This window comes from Vulpes vulpes, chromosome 9, assembly GCF_048418805.1.
Source record: "Vulpes vulpes isolate BD-2025 chromosome 9, VulVul3, whole genome shotgun sequence".
NCBI classification, from domain to species: Eukaryota; Metazoa; Chordata; class Mammalia; order Carnivora; family Canidae; genus Vulpes; species Vulpes vulpes.
In genome coordinates, this window is record NC_132788.1 from 56,986,793 (window position 1) to 56,993,596 (window position 6,804).

A 6,804-nucleotide genomic window follows, 5' to 3' on the forward strand; every position below is an offset into this window, starting at 1 on the left:
GATTAAATCTTTGTCCATTGGTGACCAAACCCAATATCTGGCCCCTTTCTCCTCCTTAGACGTCAGGGGTGGGCATAAAAGTTACAACCCTCTAATCACACGGATCCCTTGGCAACCATCTCCCACCCATAGGTGCTTTCCAAAGTACCCTCGTTAACATAACAAAAGAAACCTTTTATGGTTCCCATTGCTTAGGAAATTCTAAGGTTTTAGGAGCTTGGTGCCAGGAAAGAGATGAAAACCATATAATTTCTTATTATGAATCACAACATCACAAATAGAAACCATGAGGGGCACCTGGGTAGCTCAGTGATTGAGCATCTGCCTTTGGCTCAGGACCACAGGGTCCTGGAATGGAGTCCCGCATTGGGCTCCCCATAGGGAGCCTGCCTCTCTCTCTGTCTGTGTCTCTGGCTGTCTTCCTGTGTCTCTCATGAATAAATAAATAAAATCTTAAAAAAAAAAACATGCAAACAACCTAACAGTAAAATAGGCGATGTATTTGAACAGGCAATTTTTTTCAAGATTTTATTTATTTATTTGACTGAGAAAGAGCACAAGTAGGAGGAACAGCAGAGACAGAGGGAAAATCAGGCTCCTCACTCAGCAGGGAGCCCAAAGTGGTACTCCATCCTAGGACCTTGGAATCATGACCTGAGCTGAAGGCAGACAACCAACTGAGCCACCCAGGCACCTGCAGAATTGCACCCAGGCAATTCTTGAAGATGTTCAACCTCACTCAAAATTAAAAGAAACGTCTGTTAAAGCAACACTGAGTCATAGGTATGTGTCTAAGACCAATGACATCGTACACGCATGCACACGGTAACAAGTACACAAATGTTCACAGCACCATTATTCACAAGAGCCGGAAAGTGGAAATAACCCAAGTGTCCATCCTCTGTGAATGGATAAATAAAATGTGGTCTATCCATATGATGGAATACTGTGTCATAAAAAGGAATGACACACGCTCCAACATGGAAAAACCTTGCAAGCAATATGCTAAGTGAAATAAGTCAGACACAAAAGATCATATGTAATATGATTACATTTTTATAAATTGTCCAGAATAGGCAAATCTATAGGTACACTTAGTCGCTAGGGGCTGAGGAAGGAGGAAACAGGGCAGTGACTGTTAATGGGTACCAGGTTTCTTCCTGGAGTGATGAAAATGCTCTAAAATTGGTTATGCTGATGGTTGCTCAACTCTAGACACACTAAAAACTATTTGTACACTTTAAGACAGTGAATTGTATAGCATGGGAATTATATTCCAATAGGCTGTTAGAAAACACTGAGATACGACTTTTTGCTCCTCTCTTTCACAAAATTAGTAACAGTTGTAGGGGGACAGACCCATATATTGTTGATAAAAGCGTAAATTAATGCCACCTTTTGGAAGAGCATTCTGGTAATTTCTACCAGAATTAAAAATGTATATACCCTTTGACCAAGTGCTTCCACTTTAACCGGCCCTACGGAAATACTTATGGCACATTCAGGAAGACCGAGGAGCTGCTTGATAGGACACTGTAGGACCAAAGAAACTGGAAATAGACATTGACAGAGAATGCAATTAGACAATGGAAAGAAGCACAGCCATTAAAAAGAAGGCCACAGACTAGGCCATGTTGACGTAGAAAGATCTGCAGAGATGTGTTATAGGTGGAAAACCGGCAGGGTATGAAACAGTGGGCAGAGTGATTCTCTTTTATCAGTAAAAGCCAGTCTCCCAAAGTATTTCAGGAAGGAAATGCAAAGAGTGATCATCTCCGGGGAGAGGGGCTGAGATGAAAAGAAGGTTTTAGTTTTCATTTTGTAATCTTTCGGGACTGTTTGAATTTTCTAAATGTGGTGCCTGCATTAACTTTATTTTTACAATGCCACTGGGATTATCTGTGCTGCCGTATTACCAGTCATTTTCATTTTCTTTATGCTTTACTGTATTGAAAATCTTTTATAATCTTTGTGTGTGTGTGTGATGGGTGCATGTGTGCGTGTGACACACTGCTGTTCCCCCAAGAGGACCCACCCAGAGCTCACGACCTCCCTCTCCGGGCCTCTGGTTTCCATCCTCAGGAAAAGGCAGCAGGATGGGTTGGGGAGGTAGAGGGGAGGGGAGAGCACTTCTCTGAGTGTTGGCCAAGCCTGTCTCCAGAGACCACTCCCACCTCCTTTTCATCCTGCCCCTGTGGTGTGAAGCCAGCTCCCAGTGGGTGGCCAGGCTCAGGTGAGGAGGCAGGAAAGGAGAACAGAGTCCACTCCTCTGAAACAGCGAAGTCCAATAGGATGCTCAGGTGATGTGGAAGCAGCGGGGCCAGTGCCTAAATTCTAAATGCGGGGTGCAAGGGCCTCTGAAGACCAGTGCCCAGAAGACCCAGACCCTGAGAGCATCTGAGGGCTAGAGCCGCGTGTGCGTGCGTGTGGGAGGCAGGGGCTCTGGTGTCCGTGTTCCTGTATGCGTCTGTGATTCCATGCATGTGACAGAAGCGGCTTGCTGTGCATTCCAAGGCCCTCGCTTACACAGCGCCCTCCAAGGCTCTGTCTCTAACTTGTATTCACTGGTTCATTCTTCCTTTTTGAAAAATGGTTCCTCTCCCCCATTGTATAAGCCTAGGGCCCAACAAAACCTGGATCTGCCCCAGCATATTTACATCATACTGTCACATGTTTATCATGAGTGTGTCTCTGTCTCCCTCCCGTTGTCCCCCGACTTCCTTCTTTCTTTCCCTCTTTCCTTTCTTCCCTCAGTATTTGTGTTCTAGGAGCTTCCCCTTCTGGGACAGAGGGACAGTGAGGAAGAAGACAAGCCATTCCAGAGAGGTTCAGGGAGTCACAGGAGTGTGTGGTGGGGCATCCCCCCTTCATCCTGGGACCATCAGGAAAGTGGAAACTGGAAGAATCGAAGGCTCAGCAGGGTGGCCAGACATGGGCTGGGATGTGCTGGAATGCACTGTGGATCCATGCCCATCTGTGAGCATCCTTCGGCACCTGTCTGTGCATTTGTGCATGTATATCTGGGTGTGATGCTGTGGGTGGGTGCCCGTGGCTGTGCGGTGTTGTGTCTCCCTCCACGTGTGCGGCTGAGGGAGAACCTGGGTGCCCGTGTGCTCTTCGTCGTTGGCCTCACATGCTTTCGAGTGGCAGAGTCCAGGCAGCACGGCGGGCTAATGAGTTCTCAGGGTGTGGACCTCCCTCAGGGCCAGTCCTCCCTGGCAGAGCAAACCACTCTTAGGAGCCCAGAGTTGGGAGCAATGGTTTCATCCAGCTCTGGGGTGTCCAAACATCCCTGCCGGTCTTGAGGGGCCCTGCCAACCTGATCTGACTGAGCCTGAGGCCAGTGGCTCTAAAAGTTCTAGGTACCAGGGGCTCCAACAGGTACAGTGATTTCTTTGGGCATCACCTGGTCACCTGGTTGGACCAGCTCCCTGACTTGTGGTTTGGATGGTAGGCATAGGTGGCCAAGCCTGAGTCTCAGGTTTCCATGGTGACAAGTCCTGATAAGCGCTCAAGATCAACAAGATGCTTGCTGATGGTACTGGCAAAGGGGGCAGTTTTCAAGCCCAATCCATTGCTGTCACAAAGTTGGCACAGAGAGGGCAGGAGAAATCTTTAAGGCCATCTAGAACACCTGTGCTTATTCTCTGCTTTGCTCCCACCTCCCAGATCTGTGAGCCACAGTTTTTACCTGCTCTGTGCCCCCCCAAACAAAGCTGATCCCCCTGGATGCCATCACCTGGGCATCCCTGCTCTTTGGCTTCCAGCTGGGTTTACCCCATGGGAGGCACTGACAGGCATCAGAAGGTGGGAGGAGAGAAAAGTTGGGGTATTTCCCCCGACCTACTCCCAGTTTGAGAGTGACTGTGTCTCTCTAGCCATAGCTTTTCTCGGGGTGGGGGTGGGGCCCTCACCCATCAGTGAGGCTCTTGCTGCTTCCAGGAAATCACTCTTCTCCTCCTCACTTCAGGGTTAGGGGGTAAAGGCTCCCCACTGTTGCCAGCCCAAGTACTGCACCATCCCACTGATTTCCTTACAACATCGCCCCCATCTCTACCACACACCGGAGATAAATTGCCCCTGTGATATAAACTCTCCTCATTAAACCCTATTGAATGAGTTCTCTCCTTCCTGTTGGGACCCTGCCTGGTAGTTTCCCACTGTGGTAAGAACAAAATACACCTTCTCCTGCTCCATCTGGCCTCCTATCTTTCTTTGCACTTGTGGTTTCCTCTGCTCATTTAAAAACCATCTCTTCAATCAATCAATCAATCAAAATTAAAAAACAATAAAAACCATCTCTTCAGCGCCTGGGTGGCTCAGTCTGTTAGGCGTCCACCTTTGGCTGAGGTCATGATCCCAGGGTCCTGGGATGGAGTTTCCCATCAGGCTTCCTGCTCAGCATCTCCCTCTTCCCCTGCTTCTCCCTCTTCCCCTGCCCCTCTCCCCCCTGCTCGTTCTCTCTCTCTGTCTGAAATAAATAAGTGAAATAATTTTTGAAAATATAAAAAAAAATGGAAGTCATCTCTTCATCAATAAAACAAACAACAAAACACATTGTAGATGTTTAGCAGTGCTTGGCACTCTTAAGGGTTTAAAAAACACTAGCTAATATTATTGTTATTGTTGCCAGATACTGGAATGCAAATAAAGGTGCTTACTTGTTAAAGGGCCTGGTTTAACAGTGTCAATTTAATTAATATTAACTAATATTGAAATATTGGATCTGTGCCATTTATTCTTCATCTTTGGTGCGTTTCTGCTGTTAATGTTGTCATTTGTATGCCTATATTTTTCAAAAGGAGTGTTAATGTTTTGAGAGCTTCTTATTAACTTGAAGATGAAATATATTCCAAGATTGTACAAAAGGGTGAAAATAATAAGTATATAATGTTCAATAAGTCAGTGTCTTCTTATATCACAATGACATTTTAAAATCAGATTTACAGGATTAAAAAGTGGAAAACAACCATGTCTTCCAAGGTCCCTTCGTGACCACTGTCTAAATCAGGGCACCGCTACTCTCCCCCACCTCCCTGCCTGTACCTTTCACACACTTATATTTTGCAATTTATGATTGCTTCCTAGTTTGAGATTCCTCTCTGTCACTTCACTGTGAGCTTGACCAGGGTTTCAGATCTTGCCAGCTGGGTTCACTGCTGTGTCCCAGTGCAGTGTCTTGGTGAGCAGATATGCTAGGATGCTGTAACAGAGTGGCCCCCCAACAGTATGAATAACCTAGTTTATTTTTTTCACAAGCGATAGTGTGGCTCAGCAGTCCAGGCAGGCAGGGTGGTTTGAAGCTATTCTCAAGCTCCTGGGGCTCCTCAGTCTACCCCCCTCCTCAGCCACACAGAGGACAACCTAAAAAACCCTCTTACTCAGAGGAATCCCACTCTCTTTGGCTGTGGCTTCCCCAGTCCAGCCTGCCCTAGACCCCTGTTCTCCCAACAACAGACTTATCTGCGTGGCTTTCCAAACCACAGAGCAAGTTCTTGAGATGAAACAGGGTTACTGCACGCACTTTTTGCCCCTTGTTTTCAAATATTACTTTTTGCCTTCTGTGGCTATGGTTTACAACTGTCCACATCCCTGACCTTTAGGTGAATTATTTCACCATTCTGTGCCTCGGTTTCTTCATCCGTAAAATGAGCATAACCTCTGTTCACCTCTTAGGGTTGTTACAAGGATTAAAGTGATCATAAAGCTCTTAGAATTGAACCCAACACACACAAGGCGCTCTTTAAATATTAATCAGCATTACTGTCTCTCTCTCTCAATGATCTCAGCTTCCCCCTGAGGCAGGTGGGAAGGCCTCACCTCATTTTCAGAGGCAGAAATGAAGGACTAGGGAGCTAAAGCAACTTGCCCAAGGCTGCGGTGCTGAGAGGCCGTCTAGTGTAGGTTTAATTCAGACCTGAGCCTCAGCTCACCTCATGAAAAAATTGGTGGGATGACAGCACTCCCTCACAGGGTTTGGTTACGAGAATCCAGTGCCATCATTCAGTCAAGTGACAGGCACTTGGAGGGATTGTTCAAGCCTCTGTGCCCTTCCCCTTCCCGCGGCCCCACTCGGTCACGCCCACGGGCACCCTCACGGAGCCACCAGGGATCCCAGCTACCCTGTTCCTGGCAGCCCTCGGGTCAGCTGCTTGTTTGGCTGGAGGGGACAGCTGGGCCAACAGAGAGGCCCATTGTCTGTCTTCTGGGGCTCTGTTGTTGGAGCCTCGTCCCACGGTCCAGCCCCAGGACACTTCCCGCTGTCGCTTGGCGGGCCTCTCTTGACTTGGGGGCTGGGAGGAACAGGGAGCGAGCTTTGCACCACCCGCCCGGCCCTACTGATAGGAAACTGAGGCTCAGGGGGCCCAAATGACGTGTGGGGGTTGTGCTCGTCTCACCTCGGGGTCGCCAAAGACGGCCTCAAGTCCGAGAGGTCATGGATTTCACTAGGTCACAGACTGCAGTGCCAGAGCACCGCCTCGCATGTTACTGGTGGAAACGGAGGCCCCAGAGCGCAGACGCTCCTCCAAGGTCACACCGCGCGTCCGCCGCAGAGTCCGCCGGGAAACCAGGCGTCCCTAAGTCCCAGCCTCGGGAGCCGGCAGGGGCGCAGGGCGGGGCCAGGGCGGGGCCTGGGCGGGGCCTGGGCGGGCCCTCCCTCGGCGGCTGGTCCTCGCGCGGGAGCCACGCCCCCTGGGGGCGGGCTCTCGAGCCCGGCGGGACTCCACTGGGCACGTGTCTGCGGAAGGCGGGACTTGGCGCCCGACAGCCGTTGGAGGCGTGGCTCCGCCCTGCGGGCGCGCT

At 49.3% G+C, this 6,804-nt stretch overlaps 1 protein-coding gene across 1 annotated transcript in view; it reads right to left on the reverse strand.

Moving 5' to 3' along the window:
* Positions 1–6,603, reverse strand: part of NUP210 (nucleoporin 210) — a 156,619-nt gene extending 150,016 nt beyond the window's left edge. Inside the window, exon 1 of the mRNA XM_072720204.1 lies at positions 6,399–6,603. The gene's annotated coding sequence lies outside the window, so the exon portion shown is untranslated. The remainder of the gene's footprint in view (positions 1–6,398) is intronic.
* Positions 6,604–6,804: the final 201 nt, after the last annotated feature.